The sequence below is a fragment of the Talpa europaea genome, assembly GCF_964194135.1.
Source record: "Talpa europaea genome assembly, chromosome: 5".
NCBI classification, from domain to species: Eukaryota; Metazoa; Chordata; class Mammalia; order Eulipotyphla; family Talpidae; genus Talpa; species Talpa europaea.
In genome coordinates, this window is record NC_140071.1 from 49,991,132 (window position 1) to 50,008,592 (window position 17,461).

General features: G+C 37.0%; 1 protein-coding gene across 3 annotated transcripts in view; it reads right to left on the reverse strand.

Moving 5' to 3' along the window:
• ARHGEF28 (Rho guanine nucleotide exchange factor 28) overlaps positions 1-17,461 on the reverse strand; it is a gene marked incomplete at both ends in the record, with an annotated part of 239,958 nt that overhangs the window by 195,151 nt on the left and 27,346 nt on the right. The gene's annotated exons all lie outside the window — the stretch shown is intronic.

Below are 17,461 nucleotides of genomic sequence, written 5' to 3' on the forward strand. Positions count from 1 at the left end.
GTTGAGCTCAAATAATGAGCTTTCCTTTCCAGCAACATTTTTGACAACAGGGAGATACTTTTTGAAATACTTAAGTGTGCTTGTCAGAGCTAGTTTGTTCTGTATTTAAAGTTGAAGACTAGATCAGAAGGAAGAGTTGGTTTTTTTTTAATTTAGTAGATATATACATGTGATACTTTGTTGTCTTTTACTTCCTTTCAATTCTTGCCTTTTGTATTAATGTTTTCCTGCATCTGAGATGGCACCATAGTCCAAAGGTTCAAAATTACCCTTTCCTCCGGACTTACCCCATAGTAGAGCACAGTTCATTGTAAGAATCTTAAATATTCACAAACACTGCCAAATGCATAGTACCATGTGCTCCCATACTTGCTATGCCATTTCCAACCGTTATCTGTCTTTCTAAGGGATTTGCAAATCCTCTTTCTCATCCAGTCTGGCTTCATACTTTCTCTTGAGAACTTCTGGTGGGCAAAAAGCCCTACATAGTGCCCTGGTCCTGAGGAGAAGAGAAGCCACCTTGGGCCACTGAGGCACACTCTGAGGCAGGAAGGACTTGAGGCAGCAGGCAGTAGGCTGGTGTTCTCAAGGAAATCGCCATCCAGGGGCTGAGTGAGGGGCTGTGTCAGCACTGCCAACAGCATCTAAACAGCAGTCACGAAAGAACCTGCCAGATCATCTTGGGACCCCAAGGACTCTAAAACTGGGACACACCCTTCCCTGGAACACAAAAAGGCAACACAAAGGGGGTGTGCAGGGAGAAGCAGCATTCTACCCAGCCTCTGGGAGTGGCAGGGAAATGAAAACCAGGAGGTGGAAAGGGTCACCCCCTGGGGAGGCCTTCAGGGCTCCCTCCAACATGCAGAAGCATCTGGACTCTCCTGTACATGCCTAACAAAACAAATGTGCTCGCTGACATTTCCCTACCCTGCGACAGGGGAGAAAAGTGAACAGAGAAACATCTACACGGTCCCATTAACACTTGCTTGCCCTTGACTGATGTTAGCACAGCATTTCATAGGATATCTAGAGGTAGGCCATCAGTCACAAAAACAAAATCAGTGCAGAACTCCTCTTTCTAGCAACCACGTGGTTATTTCATCTAAAATTCTTAAGATAAAAAAGACCATATTTTCCTAGGGGTTTGCAATCCATCACACACACAAAGTTATCTTAAGCCATGAATTGGTATAAACACAAATGGTGGCGTTCTGAAAAAAAATCCCAATGGACAATTTAGAATTGTCCTTTCTCTGCATGTCAGCACGCACACATGCACACACAGAACCAATAGAAAGTAACATGCCAAGAAAAATCTGCCATACAATAGCATTTTTAAAACGTCCAGGAAGAGGATCTGAAAAGCAAAAAAACAATAACAAATGTCTGACATGACTGAGAGAGGAAACTTAGATGAAATTCCATTTCCTAAAAAAGGAAGAACAGCTTGCTTTAGTCATGTTCCTGGTTGCTAAAGGGACTGCTCCTTAGCCAGGGCCAGAATCTGATCTGACCTGCTGGAGATTTTTTTTTTTTAAATAGAAAATGAATTGTATAAACAGATCAAAGTTTTTCACAGATCACAAGGATATCTAATCTGTATCTACTCAAAACAATGATCATATTACTATTTTATTTGTTTAGGTGAACAAGGACTACAACTTATAAAAGAGTTTAATGGCAACCCTTTCCAATGAAATAGAACCCCAAACAGTACAGCTTCATAATTCAGTTACGCCTTGCTTTCAAGATCATTACAAGCTTTACAGCATTTAAAGAAAATAAACAGGAGTCAGGTCAGAAATAAGAGGCGTCCACTCAAGAGTGATACCCAGAAGTCCTAGCACTAAGCATAATATTCAACAATAAAAGGAGTCTCTTATTTGCTTACCAAAAACTGATGAGAAAGACACAGTGAGAGATATTGCAGGAGAAAGGCAGAGGTGGAAGGGAGGATGAAGAAACCAACACAGAGACTCCGTGACATACAACAGGACAGAGTTAGCCTAGGAGGTTGGCAGGAGAAGAGAGAAAGAAAGTATGAATATGAAAGAGCAAGAGTATTTTCATTCAAAAAAGTTAGCTAAAACTAGAGACCAGCAGGAAGAATGGGCTTCTGAAAATATGCTGAGGAACAAGCACAACATGAATAATCAGCCAGAAGTGACCATTTTTGGCTAAGATTCTAGACTAACTACTGTGGCCACTGAAAATCTGCTACTTCTCTTCATTTTATTAATGGCAAAATAAATTCCAATTTATAAAATTCCAATGTGTCTTTATCATTTCCCTGTTTGGATTCAATCACATACTTTGTTTTAGGCAATTGACAACTATAAACATTCCCACGTGAATTTGAATCACTGCACTCCTATGCAGAATAGAGATGTCCTATCACCTGTCAATCCATTTCATCCCAAATAAAAAGGCATTCATATATTTCACTGAAACTTCTGGAAGCAATAAGAGGCAAAATAGGCAAAATTATCTACCCACATTAATATATAAAGTTGACATACTCTATTCAAAACCAAACTAAATTTTTTTTCAAATAAATGTCAAATTTTTTCTAAAGTTCATCTGGAATCACAAATACACATAAGCAGAAACAAAAATTCTGAAAAAAAAGAATGACATTTGAGCTATAGAGGGAAGGGTCAGCACTTGCTGGCCACATAGCAAACCAGAATAAAACCATGGTAATGTATAAATAACACAGAGATAGACCACAAAGTACAAACTCTAAAACCAAACACATTGAAATTAAGTAATAAAGGTCTCATTTCAAATCAGTGGGAAAGGAACAGACTGTGAAATAAGTTGTTTTGGAATAACTTTCCATTAGGGATGAAAACATGCCTCCTACCAAATTAAGGATATTCCTAATTTATTTGATATTGAACACAAAATTGATAAGTGCATAAATCAGACTGTTCAAATTTTTAACATTGAATAACAGCAATTAAAGGTGACTAAATTTAATCTATATTGACACCACCCTAATAAATCAATTTTAATTTTTCCTATTTCCTTCCAGTTTTTGTTCAACACACAGCTAGTTATTGGAAAGCTATGCTCATGGCATAAATACACCCATCCTTGTGCTTTTCTCTCTTCTATCAAAAGCATTTTTCCATGTTGTTCTGAACTTTGCCACCATTCCATCAAGTTTTTGATGTTCTATAATTGACTTAATCACCCTCTACTATGTGTTAAGACTATTTCTAATTTAATAGTATAAACATTTTCATGACTATTGTCTTTGATGCCTCTAGATTATTCAAAAAATGGACCCAAGAATGTGAATATTGCTACAAATTGCCAAACTGTTTTCTAAAAATGTCCTATCAACTTTCATCACCATCTGTGCTGGTCAAGAGCATCATTTTCATCCCAACTTTGTCAATACTCTCTTTTTATTGTTATTTCCTAAGCTAACAGATAATAAAAAGTTCATTAACTTAACTCTTATTTTTATTGCCAATGAAATGTATTATTTTCTTTTATCTATTACTAAATAAATGTTGCCAACATTGTTAACGCACTGATCAAATTTCAATTTAAAGAACTCTACTCTTCCTACTTCTATTCACAACCGAATTCACTTTCAACCTTAGGCAGGTCAAAATTTTCACTTTCCCGAATAAACCAAATGAAATCAATAACAATAATTCCTTTTCCCCTGACTAGTAAGGTTGTACCTTATACCCAATAAATAGCACTCAAATACTCCCCTAAGACTTCCAAAGGCCAGGTAAAATGGGAACAACAAATGTGAAGTAGGAAAATGTGAACTATAATCATACTAAATCACCTCATTATAAACATATGTAAAAAATGTAAATTAAACCTACATTTTTGTTTTTACCATCAAACATTCTCTTAGAGAAAATTCTTCTTGTAAAACTCATGGGTAATTCCCAAAGACTAATCCTTCTGCTGAAATGTGAATGTATGGATTTATTCTCAACGACAAAAAGCTATTAAATATGTGTGCCATATTAAAGTGTATCATCTAACTCTCCTATTCCTCTTCCATGGTGTTTAAGATAGATAAGATCAACACTAATGACAGTTCTAAATGCTTTTTCATTGATCTATGTCTCTTATATCCTGAAAAACCTGGTGGATGTTTTATCCAAATCACTAGTTATTCTTGTATTAATGTTCTCCCTCACAGTCTTTTTCTTCTCTTTTCATCTCTGTAGACAATGTATCTGTACATAATTACACCTTGTCAGTAATAATGTCATCTGCTGAACAACAACTTTATCTAGTTTCTAAAATGTCTGGCACCAGTAAGCAATAAACAAACACCGTATTTTTAAATTATGACAATGAGAACAATGTGTGCATCTTTTTACATAGATTTTCCTAATCCGGGGCCATGGAAAGCATCCATCAGCAGGTTTCAGGGGGAATGGGAAACTCTTAAAATAATTAGAAAATTGTTTTTGTATGTGTACAAGAAAATTGTTTTTGTATTCTCCAAAGACATCTAAATATTCAAGAAATGTTATGAGGGGAAAAAAAGCATTATGCTAGCTTTTATGTTAGGTGTTAATTGACATGTAAAGTGTTATAATGAAAGCCATTATGCTAATACAAAAATAATGGTCAATGTGAACTATCAAATTTAATTCTGCCTTAAATATTTGAAATTTCCTCATAATATATACTAGTTACAATAACCCCAATACGTGTGTATGTACATATATATACATAAATTTTCTACACAAGGCCTTCTCTCAGAGCACAGTATGTTAAATGTTGTGAGATCCTTGATAAGTTCATTAAAATATAATATTAGTAATATTAAGTAATATTAGTTAAGTGATTAGAAATACAGGTAGTAATTATTACTAGTACTAACAATATTGAGTTCTTTGATTTCTTTTCCAACCTCCAGGTTATGGCTATCCTCATTACTTTCCTCAAGCACAATTCCAAAGAAAGTACTATCGTCACAAAGTCCTATTTCAAATTACTGTGTTAAACACAACCCTTTAAAACAAAGTGTGAAACTGCAGAAATTATTTCCTATGTTTGTATACATATTATAAATATATGCCTACCTATATACATACATATATTATTTATATATATAGTACACTTCATAATTTATAAAGTGTTTTGTTTATTTTTTCATCTTATTCTCACAATAATACCTGGGAAGCATTATTATGATCTTATCTTATAAATGAGAAAACTGAAAATATCAAAACTGAACTCTCCTGTTCAAGGTATAGGACACTTTCCTACCCAACATATTATTATTGCACAAACAGCAAGCGCTCAAGTATTTCTTAACTTATCTACACCTTTATATTTAACATTTATTGTATGCACCTAATACAGGGGTTCTCATTTTTAAATCCATGGATAGATATAGGGTGGAGAGGGGAAGGCAGAAAAGTGTTACATACTCCCTCTGAAGATATATACAAGGTTTTAAGCATGCATCGGGAAAGCATCTGTTTTTAATGAGATGTTTAGAAGGGTACAAGAAACATGACTCAAAAAGTTTAAGAACCACTGATTTAAAGCATATTTATTTATTTATTCCCAAATTATGTTTATTGAGGTAAAGTAGGTTTACATCTTTGTATCTGCCCCAAGGGCCATAGGTTAAATCCTCTAGAAATGTATACTTTCACACCCTGCTCACCAACAGAACTCCAACAATCCTTCACCATGTTCCACTGGGTCCCTACCCTCCCCCACTCCCACTCACTACCCTCTCCCTGTGACTACTTCAGTTTTACAGTCAGATGTTAAGGGTTTAGTATTGGTTTGGTTTTAACTGACTGTAGGGTAAAGAAAATGTCAGGCTTTTCTGCCCTCCCGCCATCAGGATAGATGACGGATCCTTGCGGTCCTGAACGCATGCCTGATGGCGGGCACCTGGAGTAGGGTGTGGGCATAGGTAGATGGGATTCACCTGGGCTGAGACTGTGCTTTTAAGGGCGGCATCATGGGGACGCCGTCAGAAGCCAAAAGAGAAGCTGAGAGAGAAGCAAGAGACGCAGAAGTCAAGAGAAGGCCGGAGAGCCCAGATAGAGTGAGGATTTGCTGGGGGCTGGGAGGACTGCCAGCCTCCCGGCCCCCCAGCACCCTTACCTGCTGTGCACTGGGTAAATCCCAATAAAAAGACCTGCAAAAAGCCACTAAGGACTCTGATTCCTCCTTTACCCGGTCTGCTGGATCATAGGAAACCTGCACTGTGTCTATTCCTTACCCTTACACTGACCCTTTATTATGTTTCTCTGTGTTCCATATGCTTTTTTATGTTCTCTCTGTTTCTCTGTGTTTCTCTATGAATCCCTGTATTAGGTGCACACAATAAATGTTAAATATAAAGGTGTAGATAAGTTAGTAAATACTTGAGCGCTTGCTGTTTGTGCAATAATAATATGTTCCATTAAGTGAGACCATCTCATATTTAAAGCAACTTTTGTATTGCATAAAATATCTAAATCATTCAAATTTATTATCCTAAGTCAAAACTGGGTTAATAAGATACAGATGAATGTAAGTTGATTAGATTCAAAGGAAAATATGACAATGTCTAAAGTTATTTAAGAGACTTACAAGAAATAGCCTTAGAGGTAGGAATTCAATTTCTTGTTTATTTTCTCATCTTATTCTCTAACAATATTGAGAAACAATTTCCAGAAACAATGAAATAAGAGCACATTAGGCCAACATTCCTGCTGATAAAACTAGAAAACACAAACAGGAAAAATTAAAAGGTCGTATTCTTAAAGATATCTGAGAACTATGGAAATGGGGGTAAAATAAAATTTCTGAAAGGAAGAGAACTACTCAGGAATGCTGTGGAAACCAGAAGACAATTGAATGACATAAGCAATTAATGGAAGTAACTGATTATCTAAAATTCCATATGTAACAAAAATGTTCTCTAGAAATGAAGCTGAAATTAAAATGTTTTATAAATGCTGAGAGAATTCATTGCCAGCAGACCAACACTATAAGAAATACCAGAGGGAATTATTCAAGCAGAAATAAAATGACCTTAAACAGAAACATGGAAATGCAAGAGACAATGATAAACAGTGAAATGGGTAAATACAGTGACATCTAATGTATAAAATAAAAATAATATCATTGGTTTAAATATATTCAGAGCTGCAATGTCTGACACAACAACATAAACAATAATAGAACTGCAGTATCTGGCAGTTTTGGGAAAGTTAAAATATCAACTTACTACAATTATAGTATGTCAAATATACATGTTTTAAGTTGAGGGCAACCACAAACAAAATAGTTAAAAGACTGTACAATATAGAAGGAAAAATGAAAACAATATTTAATCAAAAACACAAGGTAAGAGAAACAAAGAACATAAACTTGTGTGAAATAGTTGTATAACAGATATAATCCAACTATATCAGCAATTATATTAAACATAAAATGACTAACCCCAATACAATTAAATTAAAAAGCAATAATAATACCTACATGCTACTTACAAGAGACACACTTCAAAATAACACAGAAAATCTAAATGTAAGGAGATATACTGCATATTACTAACCAGAAGAAAGCTAGTATAGTCCAAACAGTATCAATGTAGCTGTTAAAGCAAGACACAGTACTAGAGAAAAAGAGAATCCTTTTAGCATAAAAAGAATTAGTTGAACAAGATGATATGATAGTATCAAAGCTGTATGCAGCTAACAACATAGCTTCAAAAGATAAAAAGGAAAAAGTAACAAATCCAAAGGGAAATACACATATCCATAAGCACAATAGGAGACTTCAGCATTCTTTTCTCAATAGCTGACAGAATAAGTGAATAAGGCAATTTTAAGGATATAAAAGATCTGAACTATGTGATTAACCAGATTATGCCTCAAAAGGATTATTATAAATTGAAGGCATATATCAAATTTTTTTAAATGCATCCATTATTCAAACCTCTGCATTAAACTCAATTAAACATAAACACATAAACTCTCAATGACTTTCACACCTCTGTAAGATTGAAAAAGCCTCTGTTTCTGTAATACACTGTGTTGACTTAAAAGACAATTCATGACTCATGAATTGTTGACTCATGACAAGTAAATGATTCCAGATTTCTCACAAGGCCAGAAGCAAGCTTTTAAAAGCTCCTAGCTTGTTTCCTCTTAAAAACACTAATTTACAGAGTCCACAAAAATAGAAAATTTCTAGAAACTGAAAACAAAAATCTGGTCCTTTAAGCAGCAGTTCATAGTAAGATGTGTATTGAGCTGGTTATGAGAATATTTAAATTATATTCTCTACTCTTATCCCAGTATTTCTTGAGGAAAAAAGGCCCTGCAATTGGCTCCAAAGTGATCAAAGAATAAAGCAAAATGCAGTTTAATAGTTGAGCAGTTGCAATTTTAGTCAATAATCAACTTATGATGAGTCATCATTCAGTCACCCAAAAAGTACCAATTCTGCCTTAGTCTGCATTGATAAAAATCTAATAACTCCATTAAGAATGGGTATGGTTCAGTTCTTCTCTATACCTGTCAGACATACCTGGTCCATGAGATACCTGAATGTAAATATAGACAAAACTGACAAAATATTAAGGGGAAAATGATAAGGGTGAAGAAGAGACTCAAAAACCATGTTGTCGTATGAGGAACAATTGAAGGAACTGGGACTGTTTTGCCAAAGAAGAAAAGACTGATGGGTAAATGGTCACTGTTGCAAATATCTGAGGGTCTATCATGCAGATAAGGGATTAGGCATGTTCTGCAGGTCTCGAGGGGAAAGCATAAAACAATGGAGGGAAGGACAGGGCAGAGTTCAGTCCTACAGGGAGAACCTTCTAAGGATCAGAGATGTTTAGGGTTTACTTCAATTTAGGAGAAAGATAATGCTTTTGTTTTTGTTTTGTTTATGTGTTTGTTCTAAGGGAGACTGAGATAAATAACTTAAAACTCCACCTAGTCTTAAAAGTCTAGAATCTGTGCTACCTGGTTTATCATTATAGATTATCAGCTCCAATATGAAAAAATGGGTGGACTAGATTAAGGGTTTTTTTTTTTAATAATTTCTCCATTATACTTTCCTTTTGATTTATTTCTTACCTCCTTAAGTTGATGCTTAGAATATTTTCATTGTCTGCATTAGTAGTTTTCAAACTGACATCAGGGGAACTCTAAGTTCCAATAGAAAATGGTGAGGGTTCACAAACATTTCACTGAAATTTCATTTTGTAAAACATGTTTCCAGTTATTTTTAAATGTAAAATGATTTCATTTGCTTAACTGTATTATTTACCAAATTTCAACACACTAGATATAATAGGACCTTGTATATAATAATTTACATTGTGAAGCTTTCAGAAATATAAAATTTTTATGAAGGAGACTATTAAATAAAAATAAACCACCACAATGGAGAAGGCCAAGTGACAAGCTAAGTAATTATTCTCATTGGATTAATAAATGGAGTAAACTTAAATTAGAATAATATATTTATAAAAATAAGTTTTTATCCAGTTCATATATTAAAGTTCCCATAATACTTCATTAGAAGGAAAGAAGTTTCTTCTTTAAAAATAAGTTTCAACACAACCACTTACAGTCTCTAAGCCCTGTGACCCTAGACACCCTCTGCAAAGTCACTAGTTAACTAATGATCTAAGGAAACATTCTCCCAAGCTCATTATATATCTCTTGTCTCAAACAAATTTACATTTGCAACACAGTAAACACTACAATTCATCAGTTGCAGATTCAGGTTGAACCTATGCAGATAGTAATCTCACATGGTGGTTATTTAACACTTGAGGTCTACGGATATATGTCAAAGCAAGTGTCACGGGAAGGTCAATTTCACTCGCTGACCACACTGAAGGTGCCAAAACAAAACCAACACTATCAGCAACACAAAGAACTCTGTCTCCATGAATTGATCACTCCTGACAAAGAATACAACTAGCTGTATTCTTATTTCAGGATAGACCACATAACTGGTGTATGCCACAGGAAGTCCCTATTATGAGAGTACAAGAGAAGAGAGCAGTGCACTTTGCTCCTCTTATCTGACCAGCATCTGTGCCAGAATACCTATTCCACCTCTATCGCCAACACATATGCCCATGCATGCATGCACACACACATGCTCGCTCTCTCTCTCTCTCTCTCTCTCACACACACACACACACACACACACACACACACACACACACACACACGGCAGGTCATTCTTAAATAAGAGCATTGAAGATCGTGCCAAATAATACCCAGTGCAAGATTAAAAAAATCAGGGAATCCTAACTAAGAAGCATAGATTCCAAAATATACAAAATATAGGACTAAAAGAAACCTAAGAGTTCATATCTAAATCCTTTCTCAATAGGTAGGGAACCTGATAGCCCAAAAGGCTGCTCTGAGTCTCATCACACAGTAGACCTCAGGCTAGCATCCAGGTCGTCACCCTCCATCCAGAACTCTCCCCACTGCTGCAAGCTACTATTCAGAACAACTGTAATCTCTGACCTCAAAAACCCCTGCTGCTTCTCTAGGGGCTGAGAAGAGCCTCTATGGAAACAAGATCAGAATCAATCAACTCTCCCCAAGTTCCTCAGGACTCACTCCCACAACATCCATATCCCTGCATCTTCCTGCCCCTTCTTTTCCTAGTGTCCCATTTAAACTAGTCTCACCTTTGTTAAACTAGAGAGCACTTCAGGGTCTGTTGTTCCTCTGACACTTTTCCCTCTCAAATCAGAGCACATCCAGGTAAAAATCATGGAACACGAGGAGCCACAGAAATGAGAGCAGCTCAGTAATGAAGAAAAAGCATCCAGAAACACAATTCAACCCCAGATCCCAAGAGTGTATGGGAGGCTCTGGGAAGCCAGCAATAAAAAAGACAAGGATGAGAGCTCAGTAGGGAGGGAAAGGAGGGACAAATGACAGCAGCAGTGGGCTACAGAGTAATGACAATGGCAAAAAGAGAAAGGACCAGAAAGATGAAGCAACCCAGAATTCAACTGCAACACAAAAAGTGATAGAAAGATTGAAAATAGGTAGATAAATGAAATAAGTAGAAGAGAAATCTCTTCCTCCAGAAACTACAATCTGGAAACACTTTTGTAAGAAGGAAGGGTGGAGGAGGAAAAGAAGCTGAATTTTGATGCCAACAAAGAATACTCCCTCTCATCTGTTCAAAATCAAGAGCTAAGGGCAAAAGCAGCATATGGAATGTTGTCTTTCGGTGACACATTATAAAGGGGAAGGGTGCTTTTTCAAAATACATCCAGCAAATTATCACACCCGCTATCTAGTAAGCCTGTCTTTCCCATGTCACACACAAACGTGCAGGAAGAGGAAATGGCACACTTAAGAGAGTCCTTTTTATTTTCAGTCCGACTTTAAAATCAGCAATGGCTATAGAATTCAGGAGCCCATTTTTCTATCATTGTCCTTTTTTGCCCCTTACTTAGCACTATCTCCAGATCTTCAGACCAACTGCTCAGGGTTCTCAACCAACAAAAAAACAGGACTGACAGAGAGCTGCCAAATGTTGGCTTCACCAGAGGTATCATTCATCCAAAAGTCAGTTGGAGTCAACTCCCTCTTCCTAATTCAGTGCAAAGCCCAGCAGTACAAGAACAACATTGGTAGCAACAAAAACAGAGAACCAATCCAAAAAGTCTGAGCATGCAATTAACCTTAAGAAAAATACCTTCTATTTCATAAGTATGTCTCTGTTCATGATGCTCTTCTGTGTACTCTATCCCAATTGAACCTCACAACTCTCCCCAAAACCCCAAAGACTCAAACAGGTGAGAGACTGGCCCACAGTCCACCATGTGGCCAGAACCAGTCCCTAAGTCCATACATTCTTTCATTCCAGGTAGATTGTGAGTGGCTATTTTACTAATGGCTCAAACAAGCTCCCTGCCTTCCCTATCATTCTAACAGAGAAACAATAAACAAATATTAAGTGTCTGCTATGTAAAGAATTCATAAGAGCTGATAAGAATCAGCTGGTGGTAAGGAGAGCTATGTTTTCCACAAAATTGCAGAGAAAAGCCTCTAAGAGGTAACATTCTAAAAGAGATCCGAATAAAGAAAGAGACTGAGCCATGTGGCGATGAAAGAACTTTTTAGGTTGACAGACTAATAAGTACAGAGGCCCTGGTGTGACATGGGCTTACTTGCTTGAGAAACAGCAAGGACACCTGTTGGTTGGAGCAGAAGAGGCAAAAACAGGCAGGGACAGGGAAAGGTCATTGTAGGGATGTGGCTGTAAAAGTGTCAAGATCTGGACTTTGTTTTCAAAGCATCATCCTAGCTGCACTGGTGAGACTAGTCCATGATGGCACTAGGGTGAAATCCCGGAGCCCCAAAGCAGAAATCCAAGCGAGATTCTTCCAGGGTATTTCTCCCATACCATGGAGTTCTTGATGTGACTTTCTTTCTGCCAAGAGAAGGTACCAATTTCCCATGAGGCCTTGTCTTTATTCAACTTTATAACAGACTGCAGCAGCTCTGGCAACCCTGTGCCATGGAGAAGATGGAAGCCACAAGGGCAGAAATGGACACTTTCCACTATGGTAGTTCCAGGGCCTTTGTGGAAGATTTGGCCTATATTTCAGGGCCTTTCTCTCATTTCTTATAGATACATGGACATGGATGAACATTAGGAGAAGTGGATAGAGAGAGGGAGACAGACAAAGCAATCCCTACTTGCTCTTCAAATCCCTTGGAGTCAACGTATGCCTCTAGTGCCATATAATTAGAGGTCAGTCCTTCCAGGTTGCAGTGGTACTTACATGACCCTTTGTAATATCCAAGGCTTTCTGCAGTTTCCTAATTTTCTGCTCCTCTTGAATATTTGTTTCCTTGACTACACCTTTAGCTATGATAAATCTCTTATTTTAATACCTAGCACCATTTTAACACCCAGCATCCACCACTCTTTTTTTCTCGGTGCAAGCTCACTTGCCTTGGTCAACTATCCTGTGTCAAAACTGCTCCTTTAGAACACATAATACACAGTGGAAAGAGCCATCACATAAAACAGGATCACTTGGCAGTTCACTCATTGACTAATTTCATCAGAATTACCTCATGGACCTTCTGCTTGACCTGAATACTCAGTACTGTGCAGGGTGAACACTGGCTGGCTGTGGATGAGAATTCTTTAGCACTCTGAACAAGAGGGGAAACCCTTCACCTCTCAAACTTGTTTTAACTCAATGTGATAAGTTCAAAGAGCACATTGTTACATTATTTTCTGCACTGTTCAATTTTTTTTTTAAAGATTTATTTATTTATTTATACATACAAGCACTGGGTACAGTCAGAAGCGAGGGAGGGTGAGAGAATTCACCAGAGCCAGAGCGGGGAGCAGAGCAGGCAGAAGGACCGAAGTACACTGCTGAGGGGAGCAGCGGGCGGCAGGAGAGGTCTGCGCACCATGTGGGACCCTCCTCCGGTGGCTGGGGAGCAGCCGGGGATCGAACCAGTACTGCAGAGGCTGCGGGCGGCTTGACAGCCCAGCGCTCAATCGCTGCGCCACCGGGGAGGCCCTGCACTGTTCTATTTTTAAAATAAGTTTAAACCTCTTCATGTAGGAGTTTTCAGTAATAGATATAAATATATATATATATATTATCTGATTTGACAAAAATTGAATTCTCATACTTTCAAAAGGTGTTGATACAAGATCTGTAGAGGTACCACAAAGGAAGCCAATAGTGACCCATAATTCAGTCAGCCACTAGCCCAACCACTTCACTAGTACACTAGAATAAAACAAAGAAATAACTGTTTTAAGAATAAGGAGCCTTTCCAAGAAACAAGCATCCTGTTCTACTTATTTACTAAAGGTTTCAATGAAGGCACAGATGCCCTTATCAAATTTACAAATAGCAGAAGCAAGGCTGGTAGGGTCAGTTATTATGAAAAAGATTCAAAAAGAACTCATCAGTGTCCTGGTGGTGCAAGGGGTTAAGCATCAGCATTATGAAACTATCTGCAACTATTGCAGTATAAGTTCAATCCCCAGCCAGGGAGGTGACCCACATGGCGCAGCAGACCTCTGCTGTTTCTCCCACTGCTCCCCTCAGCAGTGTATTTCAGTCAGTCTGCCTGTTCTGCTCCTCATTCTGTCTCTGGTGAATCCTCTCACCCCCTGCACCTCTGGCCTGTACCCCAGTTCTTATATGCATAGATAAATAATTCCTTAAAAAAAAAAGAATTCAACAAAGCCAATGCTTCCAAGATGGACTTCTCAACGATCAATGAAGCACTGTACTTTTAGGAAAACTCCAGAGCACGGACCAGTGAAACACCACTGATGTGGCAGGGATTTTGGATGGCAGTGAGCTCAGTATGGTCAACCGTGAGAACCACTACCAAAATGAACTAAGATACTACCCCCTTCCTAGGACTGCAGTCAGTGTCCAGAACAAGGAAAGGTCTAGTTCCACTGTCCTCTAAGTCGGGCCTAGTCTGCAAAGGTCTCCTGTCCAACCAGGCACACCACATCTTGGCTATATGGTAAAGGCCACCAAGGAGATAGCAGCTGTCAAGCCCACATCATATGAAGGAAGACTGTGGAAGCCGGGTGTTTATACTCTGTCAAAAACAACACTTTTGAGGCATTATGAACAAGAAAAGAGCAGAGTTCCTATACAACATCTCCAGAGCCAAACTAAAACCAATGAAGAGAATTACCAGAGAAAGATTTTGGACTGCAATTAAAAAATATTTGTAATAATTAAAACTGTGCCACTACAGATTTCCTTCCTTATGGAATAAGAGGTTTCTTTCCACCATTAGAAGTGTTTGGGAAGTAGAAGACTATTGTCAAAGCCAATTCCTACATACAAGCTGAAAATGGTTCCAATTCACACTAGACATGAACAACTTTTCTCCTTTGCTGATATTCAGAGAATCACAAATACACAAAGTAAAAAATGGTCACGAAAGATGATTTCATGCACTTCCTTTAATTCAGGGCAGAGAGACAAACTGCCTCAAAAAGAAACTTAAAATTTCTCTTTACATGTCAAAAAGAGATTTCCCCACCTTCTTCGTGTTCCCATAGCCTGCCACGGCTATCAGAAAGTTCTTCCTGATATCTAACCTGAATTTCTCCTGCACCAATTATACCAATTCACATGGGTTCCAAAATGGGTTTGTACTGGTCATGATAGGAGACTAACTGACATAAGAACATAGAATAAAGAAAAATATTTGCAAAGAAAATATATTAGGCGATGAATTTTAAAATGCCAAATGTCATTCAAACAGTTTTAAACCCATTGCAAGACTGGTTTAGATATTTTCATCTGAGTGCAAACACTGACCTCTTTGTAAAAGAGCTCTGCTTTCTTTTCAGAACCAGCTTTCTATCTCTATGCAGAAAGAACAAGACTGAAATTTAATGTGTTTAGATTAAAATGACTCAAAACTGAGGAGAAACAGGCAGCAGGAATACAGAACAGCTTTAAAACACTAGTAACATCATTAAGGATTGAAAAATGCCTGCTTCACTGAAAAGGTTACCAAAATACATGTTAAACATGTCAATCTCTCATTTCTTTCGTAACTAAAAACACTGCCTAAATACGAAGCCACCTTGAAACACTACTTAATACAGAATTCTGACTGGCTTCATTCCTAGCACCTTACACTATGTTTAGTAAATTGATCACATACAAAAGTTTATCTATTTATCAAACTAATTTGCCTACTAGTGAATCATTTTTCCACTAAAATTCTTTACTTCACAATTAACTTGAAAGCATATTCTAGATTTTTAAAGGTCCTAACAAAACTAAAACCAGAGCCAAGTTTTAAAAAGCCTCTTTGAAAGTAATTATTTTTATTAGCTGGGTTTTAGATAACATGTCTGTAAGCAAGATAATAAACTATATAACTTGAATTTTGTTTACAAGTTGGCTAGCCATACTTAGCAGACAGATTAGTATGAATCTAATATTTTAAGCCAAATTCATTTAGCTGAAGTAGACTTTTTATGGAGTGAAGAACAAAATATTGCTACAGTTACCACTGAAAGCAAAGGCAAGAGCTACTGAGTTCAATGAAGGGAAAAATTGTGGAGTATACCGAATTCTATTCATACTTGTAAGCTTCAAACATAAAGGACATATCCACACAGAGACAATTTGCCAAGTAACTAACTGTTCCTAAATGTATTCACAGAATATAGGCCTACATGTGCATAGGATTTAGCATGCACAGAAAGTTACAAGCAAAGAATTCTATGTTCCGCTATACAAAATATCTACTTTATCCATCTGTCATTATCTATGAGACATCTATCATTACATTTACTTTTTGTGTAAAGTTATTAAAGTAATGATTAATATTTAATGATGATAAAAGCATCTGTGAAGCAAAAACGAGGTCACAAAACAATAGCTTAAATATCAACCATTTTTGTTAACCTATATATGCACATACCCAGATCAAAATCAAAGATATATTGGATAAGGGTATTTTTTCTTACCCTCTTGGTGCCTTTACTTTTTTTTTTTACAATAAATATGCATTACTTGTATAATTGGAAGGAAACTAATAAAATTTATGATAAAGTAAAAATCATACTTTGATAAATGTACATTTATATCATCTAGCAATTCAACTCCTAAGAATTTATCTAGGTATTGTATAACAAATGGAAGGATTTTAAATGCATTATGGTGAATGGTAAAAGTCAGATTTGAATAGCTACATAATGTATGGTTCCACGTATATGGTATTCTGGAAACGGTAAAACTATAGAGAGCAGAGGTCAGCAGTTGCCAGAGATTGGGATTTAGAAGAGGTATTGGCCACAAAAAAGAGGCAGGCCAGGGAATTTGAAGAGTGATGGAAATGTTCTGTATCTGGATTGTGGTGCTGGTTATAGGATGCATATTACTATGTACTTTATGTCTTAATAAGCCTGACAAAACTGGTTGTCTACTCATGTCCTGATTATATTATGTTCTATGAAATTCTTCCTCCAAAATGTGTCTATTTCCTTAAGGGGGTTGGGGGAGGATTAAGATCATAATCATCATCTACTAGGCACAGAATTTTGAAGGTCTGGGACACAGGGATAAAAATTTGTAATAGGGGTGAATAGATTAAATAAGATTCAGGACAATATTGTGATAACCCTGCAGACCTTGGCCAAGATATCTCTACAGGCCAGTGAACAACAACCAATAAATCCTATAGAACTAGAGAAGGCACTTAAAAAGGAATGGAGACAGAAGAGAATATTTTCTAGTCTTTCAGTAAGGTTGCCTGAATGCAAACTCTGGCATCCATTCCTGAAAGCCAAATCTTTGGTTATAATTGAGCATTTCTAATTTCCCTCATGTCCATGCCAGAACCATCTCTAGACCAATTAATGCATGACTAAGCAGTCGCCAGGCCAATTCGGTTTGCCCAATTTAGGGCTTAAAATGCCCTCC